This window comes from Topomyia yanbarensis, chromosome 3 (assembly GCF_030247195.1).
Source record: "Topomyia yanbarensis strain Yona2022 chromosome 3, ASM3024719v1, whole genome shotgun sequence".
Classification (NCBI taxonomy): Eukaryota; Metazoa; Arthropoda; class Insecta; order Diptera; family Culicidae; genus Topomyia; species Topomyia yanbarensis.
Window position 1 is genome coordinate 122,908,920 of NC_080672.1, and position 25,884 is coordinate 122,934,803.

The 25,884-nt window shown below is 37.1% G+C and overlaps 1 protein-coding gene, 3 non-coding genes and 2 pseudogenes across 4 annotated transcripts in view; 3 read left to right on the forward strand and 3 right to left on the reverse strand.

Moving 5' to 3' along the window:
- LOC131692808 (Krueppel-like factor 12) overlaps positions 1-25,884 on the reverse strand; it is a 585,807-nt gene that overhangs the window by 215,924 nt on the left and 343,999 nt on the right. The window lies entirely within an intron of this gene.
- On the forward strand, positions 6,822-7,005 carry LOC131694416 (U2 spliceosomal RNA; annotated as a pseudogene).
- On the forward strand, positions 8,626-8,746 carry LOC131694418 (U2 spliceosomal RNA; annotated as a pseudogene).
- Positions 16,352-16,546, forward strand: LOC131694413 (U2 spliceosomal RNA). The gene has a single exon (XR_009306508.1). It is a non-coding gene; the product is annotated as a U2 spliceosomal RNA (small nuclear RNA).
- On the reverse strand, positions 19,087-19,281 carry LOC131694408 (U2 spliceosomal RNA). The gene has a single exon (XR_009306504.1). It is a non-coding gene; the product is annotated as a U2 spliceosomal RNA (small nuclear RNA).
- Positions 21,600-21,672, reverse strand: Trnak-uuu (transfer RNA lysine (anticodon UUU)). The gene has a single exon. It is a non-coding gene; the product is annotated as a tRNA-Lys (tRNA).

Genomic DNA, 25,884 nt, shown 5'->3' on the forward strand with positions numbered 1-25,884 from the left:
CGCATCGCACTACCTTCACCCTTAACGTCATTTTGTTAGAAAGGTAAGTGGGAATTACTTATTTTTCCAGTTTAAACTACTTTAAAGCTTTCCCCCCGAATTTTTTTCATTGCTTGTTATAAAATAGACCATTTAGAACCATTTCCAAAAGAAATTAACCCTCTTTTCGAAAAAGCCGCGATTCGGAACAATTACCCGAGGGGGGAGGGAGGGGTCAAAAATCGCCGAAAAAAAGCTACGTCATTTGTGTACGGCCCCTATCAACGCAGACGCCAACAACAAAGGTTCTTTTCAGAACCACCATAATTATTATGAACAATAACTTGAAACATTCCCACATATTTCATTGAGTATCATTCGATTTGAATTACAAGTCAAACGAGTAGTCACGACACTCCGGTTATGTCCTAGACATTACCCGCCTATCTTTTTAAACTCAACCTTGAATTCAATATACTAAAATTTATGTTGAATTTACGTAATTTTGAGTATACCCCAAACAATTTAAAAGTACCTTACTGCGCGGAAGACCTCGACTGAGTCTAATCTCTCGTTTTGTTTTTGACAACACTAATAAGTGCGAAAGCGACGTACAACTCAAAAGTAAGTTAAAAGAACCTATTCATTATACATGCGAGCCACAACATAGCTGCTGCGCCACACACACCCCTCTCCCCTGCCTAACCATGTATCTGACATGAGCAATTATAAAAATACGTTTTTCAACACACTAACCTTGCTGGTGTGCCACGAAACAGCTACTTAAGGAAGCTAGAATATTTTCCTATACAATCAATCCGAGTTTTTGACGGAATGCCATCTGTAGCTCCTATTTTGTGCGAAAATATCGCCTCTCTTCACTTGGGGTTTCTTTTCGAAACACTTCTTCTGGTTTTCATTGCACTTTTTCAAATGCACTTTTTTCACACACCACTGCAAAAACACTCGCGAAACTTTAATCGTTTACTAACAAAACTTCAAATTTTCTGCCAATGTGCAGATGACCAAAGGAAAATGTTCAGAAACTCTCATTTGTGCGTTTGAATTTTCACTTCAGATTTCAGTTTTTCCTAATGTAAACAAGCGAGTCGGTGCCTAGCAACGTGGCTTCCTAATATCTTCACCTTAAGTTGTTTTATTTTTGCGCGTACAGAACCCGCTCATCATTCACTTCAGTCGCTCACACTCCGCCACGATTCCCATGCACACCCAAGAATACACCCCCAGCAAGCACTCAACGAGTGAACAGACCGAAAACGCCAACGCACAAAGTCCATAGCAGAAAAAAACGAGAGATAGGCAGAAAGAACATGCTGTCGATGAAGCTCTCCGTGTAGTGTGCATACGCACTTTTCAGTGGGTTTGTCCGCCTCACTTTCGTAATAGCTTGGTTCTTCTCAGACTCTCGTTCGCACAATAGCATTCGTACACTGAAAAAACTAGACATGTTAACATCATGTGGAAAACACTTGAATTTATTCAATTGTAAAACACATGAAAATGATACGTTTGCCATTTCAATATCTAATAGAGTGTGGACAATATGATTTTCAAGTGGAATTCTTGGGAACATTATGTGAAAATCACATTAACATCATAAGAAATACCATTGACTAAGATTTCCACATGAATTACACGTGAATATCAATTAGTTTTACCTATAGATTTAATGGGTAGAAGAATCGCCGAAATCATTTGTTTTACATATGGATTTGCACTATATGATTTTCACATTAATGTCATGTGGAAAGTTCATACTATGCGACTCAACAGCATGGCAACCAAAATTCAATGGTAAAACATATCGTATTCATGTGAAAGTAGTATGAAAATAATTTGAAATAGCACATGAACTGCGTTTTAATAGATTTTCATGTGAAATTGGAAGGGAAATCATTTGATTTGCTTTTCAACAGGCAAGTGCACTTGAAAATGATGTTAAAATTCCTTTGGTTTTATAGTGTGATTTTTTATCAGTGTACAGAAGTTCTGAGCGGCGTGCGCGGAGAAATATTCCTTCGCCCGGCTTGTTTTCGCTGCGCTGTTTCCGCTAGTGATGTCTGATTTTTGCAAATAATCGATTATCCGTTAATGGAATAATTTTTGAGAGCTTGATTAATTCATTCGATTAATCGACCAAGATAATCGATTAAAATCAATAATCGATTACTTAGTAAATCCTACACGCTCATTCAAAACTACTCAAAATTTGAGTACACAGCACTCAATTTCAAAAATGGGAGCAATATGTCAAAAAATGAGTTTTTATTTGAGTAAAATTAACTCAACTAGTGAGTAACCATTCAATTTTCGAAATTTCGAGTGAAAAAAGCACTTATAGACAAGAAAAAGTTAATGAACTTCGACGTTAATTAAAACTTGGATAAAAGACCAAGTCGCGGACATAGCAGTTGCAGAGTTGATTCGGATCATTCACAAAATTAAAAGCTAAGTTTATCTGAGTTTTGCTTCTATTCAAATAAATTACCCTTTCCTGTTTTTTGTAGTTTCTGCCATTACAACGAGGCGCTGATTTACATGAAATAGGAGGAGAAACATTCTCGGATTATATTTCCAGGCATCGTTAGCGCCTGGAGGTTCAGGTAAATGATATTTGAAGTGCCGGTGAGATTTTTTGTTGCTATATTAAAAATACGAATTGATTATTTTTTGCATTTGCTTTTTGAGTAAAATCTACTCAAAGTTGACATTTTCATCCCAAACTCAAAACTGAGTAAACGAAGCAAACTCATTTTTTGACTACGTGCACTTTTTATGAAATTGAGTGGCTGGCCATTCAAATTTGAGTTTTTATGAATGAGCGTGAAGTTTGTCAACCAAAAAAAAAAGTCGCTCGACACATTTTGAAAATTTTGGAGAAGTCTGGTCATATTTTTTTGCTCTGCGACTTTCATTTTCAATGCCACCCTTCATTAATTATGCTCTCGATTAATTGATAGCAGCTACTCGATTATACCGAAAGCTTGTAATCGATTATAGATTTTTCGATTATTTTAGAAATTAATCAATTATTTGCGTTAAACGAGTAAAAAAAGACATCACTATTTCTGACGATGTTTCTGCGGTGAAGAAAAACCTCCGAGAAGCGATTTTTCCAGTCGTCACACTCCAGGAATCTATTTCCTCCGGCATATTCCATAATGTCCGACTCTCCGAAGATCCTTTGGACACTTTTCCAGCGAATAAACGACCGAAACACGTCTTGAAATGACAGCAATTTGGGGATTTTGCCTAGTAACAATTGAGGGTTTATGGTAGTTTTAGAGCCATTCATAAATCTTTGATTGCATTTGTAGGGTACCATAAACTTCCAAATGCTTCTTGGGTTCACTTCACACACGACCAACCGACTCACTTAATCAGACAGAACTCCTTTTCGGTTCTATTTCTATTAGGTTTTACACCAACCGACATAACCCCACAAAATGAGCCGGATGAACTTCGTTTGACAATTCTCGGTGGTTTGTTTACATGGTAGTTACGTGAGTTCGGATGTAACAGATGAGCACCCGTTGCACTCGCACTCACGCAACTGACAAAGTAAACAAACCACCGAGAATTCTTGAGCGTTTTTTCAAAAAGACATATCTGCAATGAGTTACTCTGTTTACTTTTTCTTCTGTTATTAATTCGGTCACTTTAACATTTATCCCTTAACTCTTTGCGTAATATGCTAGTTAAAACCACCTTCTTTCGATCTGTACTGTAAAATAAGTGAAAAGTGTTATAGTGACGCGGTAACAATCGAAAGAGAAAGTATACAGAGAGTAACTCATTGCAGATGTCTTTTTGAAAAAAACGCTCTAGAATTGTCAAACATGAACTTCATTCATCATAAGTTCGTTAGTGTCGTCATCTTGTAGAACTCAATTAGGTTCTTTACTGACCCAGTCCCGTTCCGCGTGGCAAGCAGAAAGTTAGCAAAAGTTGAGCAAAGCAAAATTGATGCTGGCAGAGCTTCTGCGAGCATTTTGCGCGATTTGTGCGAGAATTCTGGCAACGAATTCGCTCAAATCGAAGACTCCATATTAAGAAGACTGATATCTCTTTCCTTCCTCCATACAAACGAAAAGCGACAGAGGTTCCAGCGCCTTTGATATGCAGTCTTCGCTCAAATGCAACGACCGTTTCTGACAAAAGCGGTTAAGGTTGCACAGAGAATGCGCAAAATTCGCAAACGAAAAAAGCAGTTTTTTTCCACACCGTATATCAGATCTTCATAAAAATCAATCAGCAGTACTGTAACAACATTCTACACACGCTGATTGATTTTTATGAAGATCTGACATACGGTGTGGAAAAAAACTGCTTTTTTCGTTTGCGAATTTTGCGCATTCTCTGTGCAACCTTAAACCAACCGATGCTGCTCACTTTTATCCAGAATCGAGACAGAAATGTACGGCCAAGATCTCTGCACGCTTCCTGCCACATCTTTGTCAGATGTTCTGCTCGATTCGTGCTAAATTCTACCAGGTAGGAATTGCCAGGATCTTTGCACAGTTTATGTCCGAGTTCAGCCAAGGTTTAGCTCGGTTCCTATCAAAATTTGCCAGAAAACGCGAGCGAAACCGAGTTCGCCCTAGCTCAACTAACCCGACAGGATACGCGCAGAAATCTGACAGGGCTACCAAACCAAGACTTACAGAAATCTAGCAGAGCGGTCTCTGCCAGAAAATTTGCTCACTGCGGTTATCCTTACTTCTCTTGACCAGTGTTGGGAAATTATCAAAAAATCAAAAATCGGTAGCGCATAATATTACTACTGATTCTCTTACTCGATATTCATTATCAGCAAAATCACGGATGAGTTTAGCAATACAATGAAAATGTGAAATCCATTACGCCTTCTTCGATCTCATCATCATGATAAGTTTTTCTTTCACATGTACTCATAAAATCATCTAAAGAGAAAATCAATCTCACCAATTATCAACGATGTGTGATATTGATTATTTTATTATGCGCATAAACTGCTATATCAGTTTCGTCTGCCATTTTGCAGTAGCTGCGATTGAACAACTAGAGCTGAATATAATGGGATAAGCGGGAAGTTAATTAGGGCCCAACACATTTGTTTAGGGGGAAAATGTTCTCGAATGCAGCGAACCAAAATATTAATTTAACGTTATAGTACAAATATTACATGTCCCTATACTATTAAACATGTTTGAGTGTTAGGATTTTAGTTGACAAACAGCCCAACAGGACTTACATCGTGATCACCGAAGCCGCCAAAACACTAGAAACCCTGAAACTTCACACGGTTTCTCTGCTTTAGGGAGTTTGAGTGAGTGTAACACCGACTACACCAGTATAGTGCATTGTCAAAAACGAAAATGCCATTGGCTGTGTCTTCTACTAATAGAGCCTACAAAATATGATGAGAGCGTTTAGCCAGAGACAGATCATCCAACGCTGAGAAAAATTGTTCACGATTTTTCAATAAAATTTCTTCTACTCAAATGTGTAGCAATCCCGTGATGATTTTATTTTGGTTACCGTTGCCTGAACAGTAATGGATGACAACGGGCACATAAAATTGAAAACGAGAATACTAGATCAACATCGCTCTCTGTATATCAAGTTATAAGGTTTGTGATGTCAGGTGGTAATAATGAAAACGATTATCATCGATGATTTTTTTCGACGGTGATCATTGATTTTTAATTTTTTGATTAAGATTATTACAACACTGCTCTTGATAGTTCACTAGGACTGTTTACATGAAAATTTTTATTGACGACTAGATTCACTTGAAGTAAATCGTGAAGAATTTTTCAGTCTCTGTAAACAGTACAAGCGAATTGTCATAAGTGAACACTCGAGTTGATTTGTGACGTCAGCGTAAAGTATTCAATTAGGTTCTTTACTGGCACAGGTAATTTCACTATTCTTGACGGTTCGCTTGTACTGTTTACATGGACTTAGAAAAATTTGTGGACGACTAGATTCGCTCGAAGAAAATCGTAAAGAAGTTGTCTAAGTCCATGTAAACAAGCGTACAAGCGAACTGTCAAAAATGAACACAAAGTTCATTTGTGACGTCAGCGTAAAGTATTAAATATAGCTACATATACAAAAAAGTGCTCATTCGTTTATCACGATTATTTATTTTTATGTCATTCATGACCATGGTAAGCTATCCATTTATCATTCTTTGTATTTTGTTGAGATCATAATGAACATTCACTTCGTCGGTAAATCGCAACTGTTTAAAAAGCGTCGTGACTTATTCACTCATGGAATTTTCGATTGATTGACACCGGTGTAGTGGAGTGCACTGAAACTGCACCGTTTTTGCACTTTCTTGCAGAAGTGCAGAAAACTGGGTATGTTCCATTGACACTTCTGCTAGAAAGTGCAAAACCAGTGCACTCCACTACACCGGTGTCAATCAATCGAAAATCCCATCATTTTCAAAAGTTGATCGATTAGTAGTTGGTAAAGCAGAGAAATGGGACCAATTTGTTAGGCGAGCTAAAAGCACCTTCCTTGACAACGAGATTTTTTATATCCCTTATACTCGATCGTGTGGTGTCTTACTCGATTCTTAGGTAGCATGTTTCCTATATGATACTTAGCAAGATTATTTTCATGTCTATAATTTCAAATTAGAATGCAGGCATATAAGAATAAAATTCCATCTGTTCCATATTCCTCCATACAGTCTTCGTTATCAAAACTCGTCATTATAGCAGGCAGATTTTTCTTCCCTTCTTTCTTCTGCTCTCATCCATGTTCCATCAATAGCGCAACACGGTCGGCTGGAGTTGGCTGATCTTGTCCGATCACTGGCAGGTATCGCTTCTCGGCCTAAAGGCTAAGATCAAAGTGTAGTATCTGTTCTTATCAGCTTAACATCTGATAGATCTCCCATAGGGAGACAACAAATCGTCGCTGTTGTGCTATCTTATGACAAGCGCCATTTAGCACATTTCGAGAAAAACGATTTTTAAAGTTTGAGATTGAATATCTTGACACTTATAAATGGTAAAAACAATTCAAAGAAGACAATTAATGCTTCTATCTATTCTGTATTAAACTCTCAAATATCACGAAGTTCGGTTGACTATGTTGCGAGTTTTCACTATAAATGTAAACAAAAGTCGCACTTACACGTGTCGTAGGCGTGTATTGATGACAAAATTTGTATGGCGTGTCATAATTGTGCATGGAAAATTTTCCATAGAAAAAAAGCATCAATTATTAACTTTTATTAATATCTTCGGCTTTATTAGGCCTAGAAACAATCGATAAGATGCATTTTAAAGGAAATTGAGCAAGCAATCTAGAAAAAATAGTAATTTTTAATTTCAGTGTTGCCAAACATGAAATATTGCCAATTTAAAAGTAAAACTGCATATTTCTCGCAATACATGTATTTTTATTTTAAAAACTATTATGCCATTGTGTTCCTCAGACATTTTTACATATAAAAACATCTAAAACTTCTACATTACTTAAGCGAATCCCAAGATAAAGTGATTTAAAGCAAAAAACTGACAATTTCTTATCACTTTTTTCGCTATATCTCAGTAACCAAGCAAAATTTCAAAATTCTGAAAACGCCATTTTGTAGAGAATTTTCAGATTAGTAATGTTGCATATCTAACTCAGTTTACCCCAAAATGGCGTTTGTCATAAGATAGCACAACAGCGACGAAATGTTAACCCATTATGTCCTAGCGTATGAAATTTCATACGCAAAAACAACCCATTTCAGGATCATACTTGTTATACAATAAACTCGTTTCCAAACTTCTGGTTTTTTGTGAACGTTAATTAATACCCTATAGTTTAAAATGTGTATGCTCAATAATCTTTTTTTATAAAATTTCGTTGTGTTTTCGAATGTCAAAGTTGGACTAAATTCAAACCAAAATGTAAACAATACATATTAATAATTTTCTCTTCTAAATCACTAATTCTTGTTTCGGATTGTAAACGAATGACCATGAGAGGTGTGAAAGATGTGGCTCAGTGCGAAAAAATGGCAGAAATTGGTAAAACAATTGCGAAAATTCTGCTGGTAGTTCAACGTATGAAATTTCATACGCTAGGCTGAACCGATATCTTTTTTCCTAAGGCAAAATAATATCCTCTTTAGGACCAGGAGGGAATTCACAACTTTCTCGCTGATTTTAACGTTGAATCAGTGCATTCAAGGCTAACAAATGCTTAATACGTAGCAAATCATACCTGGTTCCACCCAGAATATTTTTTATGTAAATTCTCGTTGGAAAATGTTCTTTTTCATCAAATAATTACAAAGTTTGAGTGAAAGATGGTTTGATGCAACGAACCAATCATGTGACGAAACGGCACGAGAGAGGAGAGAAGTATTAAAATCATTCAAAAAAGCTGCTAAATGAATGATCTCGCAAGGTTGAAGATATTATTCGATTTTATGCTGAATATAAAGATTTTAGCCGAATTTTCTATGTAATGATTTTTTGATACCCTATCAGCCCAGCGTATGAAATTTCATACGTTAGTTTTTTGCGCAACAAAGCGTTCCAAAGTGGATATTTTATTTTTCCCATACTTAATTCGGCATAATATGAGGGCCCACGAAGTATTTTATAAATTACCAAAAGTTTTAACATAGCTGGGTTATAATGGGTTAAACTGATTTTTGTGAACGGGTGGAAGGGTTAGGGGCTTGCTCCACTTCCACCACGGGTTGGCCCGGTATTGCAGTACCGCCGGGGTCGGCCCACGTAAACTAATAGAAAGCAATGGGAGCAATATTTGGTTGCTTACAAGCCCAATAAACAACGAGAGCTGAACAAGCCGTTATTACGGGGGAACAAGCTTAACAAGAACTGGACAAGCCAGCCGCGTGAGCTCTTCTTAGCGTTGCCAAGTATTTCGGATTAAAATCTGGCACCAGTAGGCATTGTAATTCTCACTTGCTTACGCGAGAAGAAGATTATCCGATGTCCAACTCTTCCTAGAAAGGATGATTCGCAAAATTCTCCGTCTCCACAAATAGCGTGAGAATAGGGGGACCAGGGGCTATTAAGACAGTGGGTGTAATTTTAACCCTCTCGATTCCTCAGAAAATTTTGAGACTTGCTGAGTGTTGCACATATTCGAGGAACCGCTATTCTAAAACATTAATTTTGACAGCTAAATTTAATTCTTTGGTTTTTTTATAATGATTTTTTTGCTATCCTCAAAACAAAAAAATCATTATAATAGTCCACGATTACCGTAACAAATAAAAGTGAAAAAAATAACAGGTAAGTGTTTTGGAAAGCCTGAGGGTCCTATTTTATGGAATGATTTTTGTTTGTGTGAAAAGATACTGTCAAGACTCTCACCACTTTTGTGCGAAATAAGCGTACGGGACTATTCGGACCCCCCATTCCATCAATTACGCTTTAGCGGCTTGCGGCTACGCACACGCCACAGCACAGAAAATACATTATGCTCCAATCGGTAGCGGTGACTAACCAATTGTAGTTTAGTTTTTGTAACGCATTTTATTTTTTTTTTGCTTCTTTAGGAATTTCTCTAATAAATATTTGATAGGTAAACATAATTCCATTGCACATAAAAGTAAAAAAAAAATACGGTCTAAAACTAGGGGCAGATCACTCTAAAAATGTGTAACAAATTTGTATCAAATTGAAAAAAATCAGCCCCCTGGCAACCCTATACCATCATATGGAGTTTGACAGCGACCGACATATATGGGGCGTTATAGCTATAAAGCCCCAAACAAAGAATTATGTTCGGCACTATGCTCGATATTCAAGCATTTCACACGACGTTTTGCATCTTGTGGGATGATTTAATATCATATCATTCAGAAAATCGACATTTTGTAACTAAATACAGCTTCTAATCATTCGGTTCAAAATCAATGTTTTGCCTTTCATGGCAGTGATGCTGGCTGTACAGAGACGTCGTCCTTGACAGGGGGCTGAAAAAAATGCATTTAATTTCCATTTTTGCATCTGCTTTGCACTGCCCCGCAGAAACGTTTGTTTAATAAACGTCCTACGCTGATCCACTTTATTCGACGTTTTGTTAAATGTAGGGCTAGTTTTTCTGTAGGGTTTTGACGTCTTACACGCAACGCAAACAACATTGCACGCAACGCAAAAACATTGCACGCAACGCAAAATACATTATGAATTTCTATTTTGATGGAAATAAATGCATTTAATTTCGCTGATTTTTAAAAATACATCACAAGTGATCTGCCACTAGGTCTAAAATGCCCCGTAGGAAGGTCCAAATTTCCTCCTTGTAAAAGGATGGAAAAACGTAGCTTTGCTAATCGTCGCCAAGCGCTGTCATGGAGTGATGCAAATGAATTTTTATGGCACCAAAATGTAGCTGGGGTTTCAAACGAATGATTAGGACCTTCGGCCGGTAATTTTTTTCACATCTATCCACCTAAAAGGGCGACTTGCCTCGGTAGGTCCGAATAGCCCAAGGTTCCCTCAACTTTTCTGAATCTGATTTTTTCCGTCTTACTGGAGAAGTTGATAATATTTTAAGTTCATGAAATCATTAAAATTGTCAAAATGTACACTTCATTTTCAAGAAAAGCGACAAAGAAGTACGATAGACTTGTTTTTTTTTCGTGTTGGAATAGCAGCAGCAAGGCAGCGAGCGCAAAAAGGATACCGTGATAAACTCATCCGCTAATTCTCCGGCGATTTTGTTTACCCGGAGAAAATTTATTTAATAACGCGTTGTAGGTATCCGGAGAAGTTGCGTGAGCACCAATAACTTTTTGTGTGAAAATGTGAGTTTTTGTTGTCGAAGTAGCAAATTATCCGGACGCATTTACCCATATGAGTGATAAATTCAATGCCTGGGCACTAGCAAAAAAATTTCTGGAAAAACTGGCAGACGTTATCTTACGGTATGAAGGCAGACGGTATCTCATGATAAGAAAATCTGGCAAACTGTATTTTACGATGGTAGGCCTTGTATGATATTTACTTGGGCTCGATTACTTATCGTGCCAACCCGAAAAATAAATAATTGACTAAAGGGTTAAAATCTCTATAATAGAAGTAAAAAAATCTTAGTATAAAAATACTACTATGCATCCAATTTTTGGTCTTGGTGGAGTTTTATTGAGATACTCACTTTTTATATTCATGCCTCTGAAATTGCAAGATGCACCGTAATTTCGTTAGTTGGGGGTTCGCTAGTTGAGGCATGCCCCAACTAAAAGACACTATATATCAAAACTGAAGGTCAAAAAGTGATTGATGTTTGAAAGTCATCGAGTTCAAGAAGTTCATTGGTTGATTCCTGTGGCTACACCCAAAACATGGCCGTAATACTTTTACGTTTAATACTAAAATGGTCGCAACAAAAAATTCCTCAGACGGAAATACCAACACATTCAAATCTTCTCTGCGTCGCACTCGAGATGAAGAGAAATCTAAGGTGAAAACATTTGACACTTTTGAGTATATTTATTTGAGTATATTTTGAGTATATTAGTTTCGGGCTTAGAAATTGAAAAAGGATTGACACGCCCCTAAAGATCCCTATTGGGAAAACTCACGATTTGTATTTTGGATTTCAAAAGTATGCATGGGTACTGAATTATAATTATAATAATTATTCTATCAATTATCAAGTAATCCTTGACATTTTAAAAAGCTTTGCGAAGACTCCATGTTGCATGAATTTAATTTACGTAGAATTTGCGAAAAAATTTATCAAATTATTCGCTCTTGGCAACCAACAAATAACGGTAACGGTATTTGTTTAAAAATAAAAGTAGTATGGTCATATCAACAACCAATACTACGGATATGTCCCTCACATTATCTACTGCTAGTTTGTGATCTCCTAAGTAACTTTTCCTCTCTAAAGATTATCTTTTTAGGCGAATTTTCCAAATTATGCGGTTTTTTAAGCATTTTTTCTAGTAAACTCCTAGTAAGAGTAGGAAAAGATGGTATAGCCAGTTTGCTTATAGCCTTCATGGAAGCAGATGTCAAAGTTGGCGTGGGGTACATTTGTACCCCAGTGTACGGTTGCCGTTAGTGTTTCATCAGGTTTCGTGCTGTCAGTGGAAATGTGATTCGTGACAATACCAGTTTAAATACTGGTTGTTTTACTACGGTAGTAACAATTAGTATTATATAATCGTTTTTTAATGTTTATTTAATTAATTTAATTTAATTTTGAAGCGGAACAAAAAATCGTTCTCATTTTTGCTGTTGTATTGTTAATTTTTTATAGGATTTCAAAGCAATGGCTCTGAAGTATAATTTGGGCACAATAACAGCTGTAACAGTAACATTGCGTGTTACCAATGTATTACTGGTCTGAAATATTTTTCCATTTCAATTTTCACCCCATTTCGTGATATTTTCCAAAACCCGATTTTTAAACTTTCATTCTTCAAAATAATTGCAGTTTTTCAAAAATATCGAAATTCTTTTTTAAACCGTATCAGGATCAACTTTTAGAATCATTTGATTTTTCTCAAATCGCTTGAAAATTCGCAAAATTATAGTAATTTTTGTAAAAAAAGTCAAAACAGCGATATTTTCACTTTTTATTTCCTTCAAACCAATTTATATATCATTGATTCAATAAATTCCGTACTTTCACGTACAAAGGTGTTTTCGCAATTAAAAAATGAAAATAATGGTGTATTATACATTTCTTGTGTTTGCATTTTTACCTGCGAAAATTGCGATCAAACGCGTGGGGTACATTTGTATCCCAGTGCAACGTTCTAGGTTGAAAAACGCAAGTGCAACGTTCTAGGGTTAATTAGTAGAAGAATCGAAAAAACAATTGTTTTGCATATGGATATGCACTATACGTTTTTCACAACAGACACTTTATACACAGACTAGCGAAGTGTCAAAAAGTGCAGCCAAACAAGCATGACGGTTTTGAGAGGGGAAGTGCAAGAGGAAGCCCATGCAAAGCTTATGGGATCTTCCGTGATGCCAGTTTACATCCATGGTTGCTAGTTTTACTGTTTTTCTCTCCGCTAGTCTCTTTTATAAAGTGTTTGTATTTTTCACATGAATGTTATGTGGAAAGTTCATACTATTGGACTCAACAGCATTGGCAAATAAACATTCAATTATAAAACACGTTCTATTCATGTGAAATTTGTGTGACTTTAATTTGAAATACCACATGAACTGCGCGTTTTTTTAGATTTTCAAGTGAAATTCGAAGGGAAATCATTTGATTTGGTTTTCAACATGCAAGTGCACTTGAAAATTATGTTCAATTTCATTTGGTTTTATAGTGTGAATTTTTATCAGTGTACTACCTTGAACCCCGAAAATGACAGTCATTGGCAGGCCGGTCCGGATCCAGAAACATTTTTGGGAGAGGCTCGAGATTTTGCTTTTAAAATGAATATGGTACAATACGTAAAAACCTCACTTAATTAAACTCAGTATTGGTGGTCAAATTTGGTCTAAAAAGATTTTGAGTTTGAAACTAATATAAGTTTCCAACTAATTTATTGCCCGTTTCGTCTGTAGATAGACTTTCGCGCACATTGTTTTTTTTGACGTTAAATATTTATTGGTCTGAATTTCGTTACATGACTGTATAATGTTTACAGGTTAAGTGATACAGTATCCACATACTTTTCATCTTTAATTTTTTCTGCTTGTTTATGTTTTACATTTTTGAATAATTTGCTTAAAATTGCTTAACTGCTTGTCAGTTTGGAGTAAATCTTAACCTACTTAAACTAAAATAGAACCCTAATTAAGGGGTGTTCGGAGATCGTACATTTCTCTCTGAATTTGTTTTGGATTTCAAAAAGTCTCTGTTTTATTGGTACAATACCGGCCAGCTGATGCACGGTAGTTGTTGGAGTATGCCATGGAAGGTCTAGTATCATCTTCAGAGCTCTATTTTGCATTATTTGTGTTTTCTTTCTGTGAGTTACGGCGCACCGTCCCCACACTTGCAAAGCATATTTAACAACTGGAAATATTATTTGATGGTAGATTGCTATTTTGTTCTCTTTGATAAGAGCTGACCTTCTCTTGATTAATGGATAAAGACATTTAATTAACAAACTACACTTGTTCTTGATTTTTTCTACATGAGATCGGAAGAGCAGTTTCCGGTCTATAGTTAGCCCCAGATACACCACCTCAAAGGACCAATCAATAGGTATTCCATTTACACTGATTTTGCAGTCGGCTGCTGGAACGTGTTTTGGTGACAGGCTGAGTGGGAATAGAATCGCCTGAGTTTTTGATGCGTTGATTTTGATCTTCCAAGTCTGCATATAGTTTATCACAGTGTCCACACAGTTCTGGAGCTTTTTTGTCAGATGCTTGGTGTTCCTTCCTTTGCAGAGGATAGCAGTGTCGTCGGCGAAGAAGCATAATTGGCAATCATCAGGAAGCTGCGGGAAATCTGATGTGTACACGTTGTACAGTATCGGCCCAAGGATACTCCCCTGGGGGACACCGGCTGGAATGTCGAAACTGTTTGACAGGGAACCATTGATGCTTACGCTGAACTTTCGTTCGCTGAGGTAGTTCTGGATAATTTTAATCAAATAATTTGGGAAGTTGTAGCGATACAATTTAAAGAATAGCCCATCGTGCCATACGTTGTCGAACGCCTTTTCAACGTCCATCAAAACCATTGCTGTAGATTTCGCCACGGCCTTGTTTCTGTCAATGATGTTCATTACTCTTTGTAGCTGGTGCACTGTCGAATGCCCCTTACGGAAGCCGAACTGTTCCGGGAGGAGGATGATATTGTTTTCAATGTGGACCAGTAAGCGGTCCAGAATAAGCCTTTGCGGGGTTTGTTGGGTCCTTTCCCGGTTTTAACAAAGGAATTATTATGGATGATTTCCAATCCGACGGGAAATAGTGGAGGTCCAGACATCGATTCAGTATGTTTGCAATGTAGGTGAGCGCGGTGTTGCTGAGCTTCTTTAAAACAATGTTAAAGACCGAGTCCAACCCAGGGGCCTTCATATTTTTCGACGATTTTAATGCAGCAGCAATCTGTTCCGGTTTAATTTTCTGGCTAACAGGTACATAACACGGCGTAGCACGCAGGATGCCTATTGTTTCTTGAACAGCTGTTTCCATAGGACTTACAATAGTACCGCCAAGATTGTGAGAGCAAACAATTTTTTCTCTTATCGCGTTCGCTTTTTCAACCTGAGTGATCAGCTTGACATCATTCAGAGTTAGTGGAGGAATCTGTTGCAATTAGGCTTTGAGGACCTTGGACACCTTCCAAAATGGACATGAGAAGGGGTCAAGCCTTCGCACAACGTTCGCGAAGTTTTCATTTTTCAATTGATCCACTCTGCCACGTATCAGTTCAGACAGTTTTGCCGCTACATGTGTCTTGGTCAGGTCCCCGGACCGTTGAAATTGGCGCCTAATTTTATTCCGTTGTCTGATAATCGCTTTAGTCATTGGGTCTAGTTTGAGAAGTTCACCACGAATCGGGACATTCCTTACGCATTGGTTCTCTGCTTCATTTAGAGCCACTTTCAGATCGTCAAGTGCCTGGCCTATTTCTTCTACTGACCGTAGTACTTTATTCACGTCTAACATCTGGTCAACACGACGAGCGAACTCTACCCAATTGACATTATGGTAATCCTTCCTGGTATGTTGTTCTTTAGTAGCGAACTGTTTAAGTAATTCGTGCACATTTTGAAAGCAGCAAAATAAATATGTATTCTCACGTTAAACTGCACGGGGGACAGCAAATAAACAAACCAAACATCTTATGCACAATGCTAGAGAGGGCGTTAAATGTTGTTTTTGTTAGCGATCGCAACAACCAAACTATGGTAGATGTTGTGTGAGCATATTTTCCTGTGTCTGTTCCTGTGTCCTGGTCATTGAAAATTAACCTCCATTGCCATATTATTTGGTAGATTTTCTTTGCAGAATTTTACTAATGCTTGTTTTGTAATAATATATTGTGACCTAACAAATTGGGAACTCTCAACACTAGACAACTGCAACCCATTTTGATCATCTTTCATTTTTATCAAATTTATCGCATTACGGCGCAATTGTGGTATAGGATGCAGGTTTGAAATTTTCGGTTGTACTGCGTACCCTTTCCAAGAGTAACATCAATAGCAATGTTTGGTGAGTAACGGACAGGTAGACAGAAATGAAACAAATACTGTCTACTTCGCCTTTTGTATACCTAGATAAGGGATGATGATTCATCGTAAATATGTATTTGTATTCGTAAAAACTGATTCCAGGTTGCCTTGCAATTTACTGAAATCTTTTGCTGCGCATCACTAGCACAACATGATCGACTGACCTTGCCTGGCCCCGATCGATCACTGACCGGTATCGCTTCTCGGCCTAAAGGCTAAGATCAAAGTGTAGTATCTGTTCTTATCAGCTTAACATCTGATAGATCTCCCATAGGGAGACAACAAATGTTAAACTGATTTTTGTAAACGGGTGGAACGGTTAGGGGCTTGCTCCACTTCCACTACGGGTTGGCCCGGTATTGCAGTACCGCCGGGAACGGCCCACGTAACTATTAATAAAATTGTAAAATTAAACTGAACTTTTAATGAGTAGTTTGCAAGAAATTTAGAATCCATACTGAAATTTGAGAACAATCGGACATAGCCAGCGTTGCCAACATTTATAAAAAATTGGAACCATTCTCGGGAAAAAATCCAGTTCGAAAAAAACCTAGCCTGGTAATGTTTAAGTCAACGATTCAATGACGTTATTTTTGTAAACACGTATGTTCCATACCTCCTTTTACTGAAAATTTCAGTCGGTTTTTAGATATTGTTGTCAAAATTTTGAAAAAATATTAAAGCATTCCAATTTGATTGTAATTGTTAGTCGAATTTTACTGTTTTGAAGGTTTCAATCTACACATCCTCAAAATCCTAAATTTAAGACCATTTGCTAAACTTGAGGATGCGCCTAAACCTTTCTTTAGATTCCACTATAGCAACTAGCTGAGAATTCAACTAATGGTCATCAAAATATTAGACACAATGTAGTTTATTGTTTATGTTTGAGTAAAATTCATTTGAAATCGAATCATTTGTACATTCCCGAACCGTTTTACTCACTAGTGGTATAAAAAGAGTTTAGGTTACGGTGGATTAAAAGCTTATTCTAGGAAACTCGGCATCATCCCATGGCTTGCTTGAAAATTCTATGAATCAAGAGTCAATTTGTGAGAAAAAAAACTAAATATATGAATATTTAAAAAACTGGATAGAACTGGCTCAAATTTCAAAAAACTAAGATTTTTCCAATTTTCTGTTTGACTGGATGCTGGAAAAAACTTAAACTGGAAGGCTGGTATCGCTGGACATGACTATGCGGAAGTGATGAGCATTTTAAAAAAGAAAATCGATTTTGCTACATCGATCTTTTGAATTAAAAAATAGATGTTGTAAACCATCGAACCGGTTAATATCGACTGAAAAAAATCAATTGTTTGAGGTTGATCGATCGATTGTGAAAAAACGCTACATTTTCAATGTGAATTCTGGAAGAAAACTTGAATTTACCGCATCGACGTTGTCAAACATGGAACCGAAAAGATCGGATGCAAAACATTGCTTTTTCGAAGTTTAAAAATCAATTCTGAAAAAATCGCATCGACATCACGCATTCCTGCTATGGTGTCTGAAAAAATGGTTTAAAATGGTGGAAAAAACAAATACAAATACAAAAGTCGTAGAAATGCGCAAATTGTCTCTGGGACTTAAAAACGTTCGAAAAAAAGTTCGCTTGAAGTTTTTTAGATCTACAGGGTGATTAAACATGAGCCCGCAGTCTTGACAACATTAGGTTCCAACAGGTTGGTGCCACGTGCCGCACAAGTAATGTAACAATGGAATTATTGCGCGAGAAATTTGGTGAACACTTACTTTCTCACCGTAAACCAGTCAATTGGCTGCCTAGATCGTGCCATATGACACCTATAGACTTTTTCTAGGGGGCTAAATGAAGTCAAAAGTCTATGTGGATAAGCCTGCAATGATTGATGCAATTGAAGCCAACATTACTCGACAGATATGATTGAACAGTCATCAATGCACTCATACAAGATCATGTGTATTGCTCACGAACACAAAATACCCCGTGAATTGGTTTCCTAGTTGATGGAATAAACACTAAACGATTAAAGAAGTACGACAAAATATGTGCAATTCTGAATATAACAAAAAATAATTAAACTAAGTTCGGAAAAATTAGTTGTATAACCAAGGTGGTTCATTTTCGCTAACCACCGTCGATACCCTCAAAATCTTGATTTATAGGAAATTAACGACTTTCGACACCAGAGAAATTTCTACGCGATCTGTTTTCAATAGATTTTCAATTTTTTATTTGTGCAGGCAAGAAGAAGGAATGGCCTTTCCAACGGTATGCTACGTTATGTTCTTTTGTTTAAAATACTATGCGGTTTTGAATCAAAAATATGATAACAACCATAATTTTGTGACTTTTTCATGAAAATTAAGAATATTGCTTAACATTCTTCTAAACGATCGCCTTTGTTCGAATAAAAATTTAGAGAAAGTTTCGCCAAATTCAACTGATCGGTCGCAAACTTTCAGATAATAAAATAAAACATATTATAAAACATTTTTCGTGTTGGATCGATTCAATCTCATAACCACATCCAAATGCACTTTCCTCTTAACACATCTCATATGGTCTTGTACAACATTTGGCCCAAATTTGTTTTTGTCTGCAAATCCATTTTTCTTTATTTCAGCTCCTTAAGATGCTTCCGAAGTACATGCTTCATATCGGCCCAGTATTTCTCAATTGGCCGCAATTCCGATAGGTTCGAGGGACTAAGACCTTTTGACGCCAAATGTATCTTCGTAGCCTTGGTACCACTCCAAAACATCTTTCGAGTCTAAATCCGGCCAGAAGAAATAAAACCATCGTGAGACCTCAGAAATGGAAGCAGACAATTTGAAAGCATTCTTTCAAGTACTCCTGCCCATTGACCGTTCCGGTCGTCACGAACGGGGTCCACATGAGCATTTTTATTAGCACTCCCTTACCCATCCATATTTTTTTTTATTAGTTTACGTGGGCCGATCCCGGCGGTACTGCAATACCGGGCCAACCCGTGGTGGAAGTGGAGCAAGCCCCTAACCGTTCCACCCGTTCACAAAAATCAGTTTAACATTTGTTGTCTCCCTATGGGAGATCTATCAGATGTTAAGCTGATAAGAACAGATACTACACTTTGATCTTAGCCTTTAGGCCGAGAAGCGATACCGGTTAGAGATCGACCAGGGCTAGGCAAGTTCAGTCGATCATGTTGTACTAGTGATGTGTAGCAGAAGATGGCAGCAATTTCAAAGGCTACCTGTACAATGAATCATCATCCCTTATCTTGGTCCTCCGCAGGGGAAATAGGCAAAGCTTATTTCACGTTAGGAACAGAGTAACGAATAGGTTTCTCCCTACCTGTGCTTCACGTGCACTAGCCCTTGCCGTTGAACGAGCTAAAGGAAAACATATATATCAACGCTTTTTTGTGAAAAGGGCGATACTTGCAAATGTAAACATAAGGCTTTTTTCATACATGCGAATGAGGGCTTTAAAACGCAACAAATTAACCTAAAAATTTTGATTCCACGATATTGCTTTCTTAAACTACAGCAAAAAATACAACGGGCGAAACTGCATTTTTGTTTGTTTATTTTTAGTTTCGCCCTCCACGCTCCATGCAAACAAACAGGGCGATACTTTTTTTGCTAGCAGTTTAGAGGCGAAACTGTTATTTTCGTATTTTTTTTAGGATTATCAAGCTGATACCAGCTGTAAATAGTAACAATGATCGCTATTGAAAAAAACACGGACGAAATCGGTGGTGAAAAACGGTAGTTATTGTAAAAAAACGTAAGGGCGATACTTCAATGCTGATAGGTGGGACCGAAAAAGTAAACAATCGCCAAAGGGGCGATACTATCATTTTGTCAATTTCAATAGCAAAAACAAATTTTAATTTAATAATTTCAAATACTTTATGAAGTTTTGGGTTTCGATCACTGAATCGTGCAATCTAGGATGTAAAAAACACAATAGTTCTTAAATAGGAAATAAAACCAAGTCTGGAAATATTCACTGTTGATTTTCTTTGAATGGTATCACTGCTAGTATCGCCCTTTTCAAGAAAAAGCGTTGATATATTAGGCAATCTATTAGACGTTTGTTTGACAATTCAGCGGTGGGTTCTGTCAACAGAACTACTCCTGCGAACAGAAAAAACTCGTCGGACAAACATCTTTCGTTAGTCAGATTCGTTTGATGTTGGATCGAATCAACGATATTGTTGGACGTCGCACCCCTCGGAGTAACGTCAGAAGAAGTAAACAAGAAATAATCAGCTGATCAGAAACGTCTCATGGATTGCCTAATATTCTTATAGGTATTCCCTTTTCCTGTCTTCTAGCAAGTAAAAATAAAGTCTGATTCGAAAACAAGGTGTAGGGTACTTGTTCGGCAACTTCATGTTCAGAAGGGAGATTTAAATGTCATACGCAAGTTACGGTTTTTATTTCAAGGAATATTTGATCATTGATTAATGCACTCTGACTTACGGACCAAATTCCATTAATGGACTAGTTCGTAGTAGAAAACCATCCCATCATTCTTATTTTTCTTTATACCTACTTGTCTTCAAATGGCTTGATTCATAGTTGATCTTTCTCATCGTACACTCCAATATTTTGACGTCTTCCAACACATTCGGAATCAAAACAAGAACCGAAATGGTTATAGACTTTTCTACGGCTCATGTACGTACACGGCACATGACACAAACACTACATCACTAGCTGGTGGAAAATAATAAACAAAGACGGCAAAATCAAATGGGATTGTTTTCAACCAGGAAGCTAAAGAAGTGTTCGTGAGACCGGGCGACAAGAACTCAATTAGCACACCTCGACGCTGTATGTAACAGTGACGCAAACGCCACTCTGTCTGGTCGATATTCACTTTTTTATAGGCCTAAGTTCGCTACGAAAATCCGCATCTTTAAGCGTAAGTGACTTTTAAATACGATTTACACGATACGTCAGGCTTCTGTCACCGGTACAGCACGTCAACGGATCGTCACAATTAGTAACATATAGTTAAATGGAGATACTCGCAAATAACATCAACTGTACTAAATGTTTTAACGTACGGATCATGTTAACGCGAATGGAGACGTTCTTTCCGTTGACGGCAGCTGATATATCGGCTCAAAAAAAATTAAAAATTGACCCTTCAACGCGAAAAAAGAAGTGACGAAAGCATTCTTTTACCCGCGTCATTCAAGACGAAAATTGATTTCCTGCGAAATACACTCGATGGCGTTTACGCCACTTTCGTATACGATAAGCAGGGTAGATAATGTAATGAAATATATTTAACTATTTAATTCATTTAATTCTGAATCCAAAAAATTATGCACAAAAATATTTGGCTCCCTACATGAACAGTTGGAGGAAATAGATGATGGGCAGCTGAGAATTCATGAATGAATGGTCCAATAGTTCATTCCCACCTGACCGAGGAAAATCGATCCAAAAAGACGTTACCCGCCCGAATAGGGACTTGAACCCTAGACCGTTGGATTAAAAGTCCAACGCTCTACCGACTGAGCTATCCGGGCTTACAAAATCACAGTTTGCGCGCTGTCCGTGACATACTTTTTTCCTTCCAATGACGATAACTTCCTTGCATCAATAGAACACGCTCGGATAAACAGACAATCTGCAGAAGGAACCACGGCCTGCAATTCGTCTCCAATTATAATTATTGCTATTATTATTAGTGCTAATAAAAGCGAGTTGAATACAATGTTTCAACGCCCGTGCTGACCAATGAAATAGAATGCGGGTGCTGGTGCCTTTTTTATTTTTAAAATTCTAATTCATGTCTGCCTTGGATGTTGCTAATAACAGGCAAAACAACTGTTGAAGAAATTTATTGTACCTTTTCCAAAATTGTTCACAATACCGAAACCTATTTCTTTTTGTACTCTTGGCCTGTAGTGCCAATCCTATCAGTGATTTTATTTGCGCTTAACACCAGGCATTAATAAATGTGATGGAGAAAATAACGTTATTGCTGTGGGAGATAAAGTGCGAGCACTGGAGTTATTTTTATTTGAAAACGGTTTTAATCCGCATATCAGTGTGATGAGACATTTGTTATAGCACTCTCTTTATTTCGAACAATTTAATACATGTAAATGGTCAGCTATTGGGTTCTTTACGGACCCAGGTAACCTCACTTTTATTGACAGTTGACTTGCACTGTTTACAGGGACTTTGGGCGACAAGATTCGCAAAGAATTTTTCTAAGTCCATGTAAACAGTACAAGCGAAATGTCAAAAATGGACACTTGAGTTCATTTGTGACGTCAGTGTAAAGTATTCAATTGAATTCTTTACGCTGACGTAACAAATGAACTCGATGTTCATTTTTGACAGTTTGCTTGTACTGTTTACATGGACTTAGAAAAATTATTTGCGATTTGCTTCGAGCAAATCTAGTCGTCCACTAAATTCCACGTAAACAGTACTAGTGAACTGTCAAGAAAAGTGAGGCTAACTCCGTCAGTAAAAAGTCATTAGCAGTTTCGATGCCGCAATAGCAGACTTGAAATCAATTGTATATTTTTCTTTAACATATCCATCAATTAAAAAGTAATAATTATCAGTAAGTATACTTTGAATTGTTTGTCAATATGAATGAGAATATGAAAAATGTTATTTTGTATTTTTGACATGTAAATCAGTGCCTAGAACGTGTGCAGTTCTGGAATGCAGCAAACGCGGAGATCGTGATGGGGAAAATTGGTTCCGCTTTTCCCGGGTGGATAAGCGTTCCGCTAAGAGGGAAGAGTTGTCCCGAAAACGGCAAATCGCGTGGTTGAATGCCATTAAACGGTCAGATTTGGTACCGGAAAAATGGCCATCTACGGTTGTATGCTCGCAACATTTAATTTCAAGTAATTACAGCTGCTTTCAGTTTAATGTTTGTGTTAACTTTGCAACTAGCAACTTGCCATTTTTTGCAACTAGCGCGTAGTGCTGATTTCTTGGAGGAACTTTGTCCTGATTGGTACCTAACCAGAAATTGGGCTATGCACATCGAATGACACCAGCTGCTTCCAAAAGATTTGAACGTGATACCAGACGAAACGAGAACGCGAAGACCAATAATATGGCTCTGATCACGATTCCGGACCAAGATGCCTATCAATAGAGTTGCGGAACTCGAGGATGAGGTGAAAACTTTGGAACGTAAGATGGCAGTTATGAGGGACAAGTACAAATCGTTTCTCTGTATAAGTCTTAACGATTTTGGGTAAAACGATGACAAGTGCAGATATTTTACCGCTCTCAAATACAGTGTTGTCAAGTCTTTGTATGAGTCCTTGGAACCTCATTTTCCTGTACCTGATGCTTTATTAGGAAGCATTAAATTTCACATACTTCTCTTCGCATTGGCTAAACTTCGGTTAGATATAGATTTACCATTAATAACGTACATAAGTGGAGTGCACATTAGCACAGTATCAAGGTACTATCATACATGTACAGTGTTGGACACAGAATTAGCATACTCATACCCACAACACTTATAGAACAAATAACACAATAAAATCAAATAGATCATTAAATAATTTTTTCAAGACATGTAGTGTATTGTTAGTGAGTACATGAAAATAAATCGTACAACATGGTATTAGCCGTAATCTGTAATTATATGAATGAAATTAACAAGGAAGTTAAATGGGGCTTGGACACAGAATTAGCACATATTTAAAAATTGCTGTTAATTTTGATCTAGATCAATCATTATGGTTCATAGCTGTTTAGTATTTAGTTGGGAAACATTTTTGATTGCAAAAAGTCTCTAGACAACGGGGGACACTTTCAACCAGCTTGCAATATCACTTCATTAGAATTAACAGCACTCTAACTCCCAGCAATGATCATTCAGATTCTTTGAGATTCAGGTATCATTTAATTTTTTGGATTTCTTCGCTTTGACGTGTTTTCCATGTCGTTCCACAGATTTTCTATTGGATTTAGGTCTGGGCGATGTGCAGATCATGAAGAAACATTGACCATCTAATCAAAAAGCCACTGTTTAACGAATCGAGATGTATGCTTTGGGCCATTATTATGCATAAATGTTCACCACATAGACCGGTAGATAGGTCCACATGATCCTACAATATTTGGTTGTACTGATGCTGATCCATTCTGCCATGAATGTTCACGATTGGCCCCATACCATGCCATGAAAAATCACAATCATCATCGTGTTGTACTTATTTTATGGTCTCTATATTTAGGATTATCATGCCTCTTTGGTGGAAATTAAACGTAACATTTACCGACCGACCCAAATCGATTAAATTTCAGCACATTTCTTCATAAAGTTGCAAATTTATTTCTGTCCAACTTAGCAAAGTTTATTCTAGCTGTCGAATTGTTTTTAGAAATAAGTGGTGTATGTTGTGCAATAAGGGAGATCAAAAAGCTCTTCAGACGTCATATTAGCATGGTTTTGTGGCGCACTGACATGCCATGATCTCGTTCCACGGTGTTTTTGATTTCATTCGACGAAAGTGATGCTTTTTTTGGTTCCATGGTGATAAAAAGGTCTTCAGAAAATGTATGCCTGTTTTTTCATAAAATTTCATAAAACCATTTCGTCTACAAACTTTCCATACATACCTATCAATTTTGGCAACTACTTGCAAAGTTATCTTTTTTATTCAAATTTTCCAACATTATATTAATCTACTTGAAAAATAAAGAAACCTTTCCGAAGACATCAAAGTGCCATAACCAGGGATGCCATTATGCCAGATTTATCTGGCACAGCAAGAGTTTTTTGCAGCTTCCAGACAAAAAGACAAACCTCTAATTCTGCCAGATTTTTAAATTAAAGAAGTGTTTGCACTCACATTTTGGAAATTTGGGGCGTATTTTCCAAAATTTATCAAAAATCGATTGATAAATATTGATGACTTTGAAGTCGCTTTTAAGTGACAGATTTTGCCGGACATTTTTAGTTGATCTGCCAAATATTCTTTGAAAAATAGTGGCAACCCTGGCCATAACCAATAGTTTCGTCGCAAATATCAATGTCCGGTTTTTTTGATTCCGTCCCCCTGTGCGATGCACGGATGACGGGGGCAAAGTTATCTTTACTTACTTCTTACAAAAAATCTAAATATTGGTGTGTGTGTGTGTGTGTGTTTGAAAAGGATCCTTTGTAAATTTTTACTTAAAAGTATAAAATAAATGGTATCCAAGTCACTAGTTTTTTTCTTTCTTAATGTTTGTTTGTTTATCAAATTAGAATTACTAAAATGTAAAATATCAAGTAAAGGTAGGTGGAATAAGGATTTTATTCGAATTGCTTCTCATATCATTGGCAAATCAATGGAAATTATGACATTTCAATGTTTGTTTATAGCACAACCGTTCTGACAGAGGAATTTCCCCAATAATGTCGTTCCAAAGCAGTCGCTACTAATTTCATAGAATTAGTTCACTTCAATTGCTAATATTTTTATTTGTCAGTTTATTAATGTATAATGGAAAACATAGTGAAAAGCGTCGTGAGTCTCGCACGAAGGAGTTAATTAAAAATTGTTTGTATGCAATCAGCAATAATATGGCAGTTAAAACAGTTTACCGACGGAACGGTATTCCGTGATTCATTTTTAAGTTCCGGGTGAGTAACAAGGCAAGACCTGAAGCTGCTCCAGCTCTAAATTAAACGAAGAACTTGCATACGACCACCGGTTTTGTACTTGGTTCAGTTTGCGTTCGACGCCAAATGGAGGGGCATT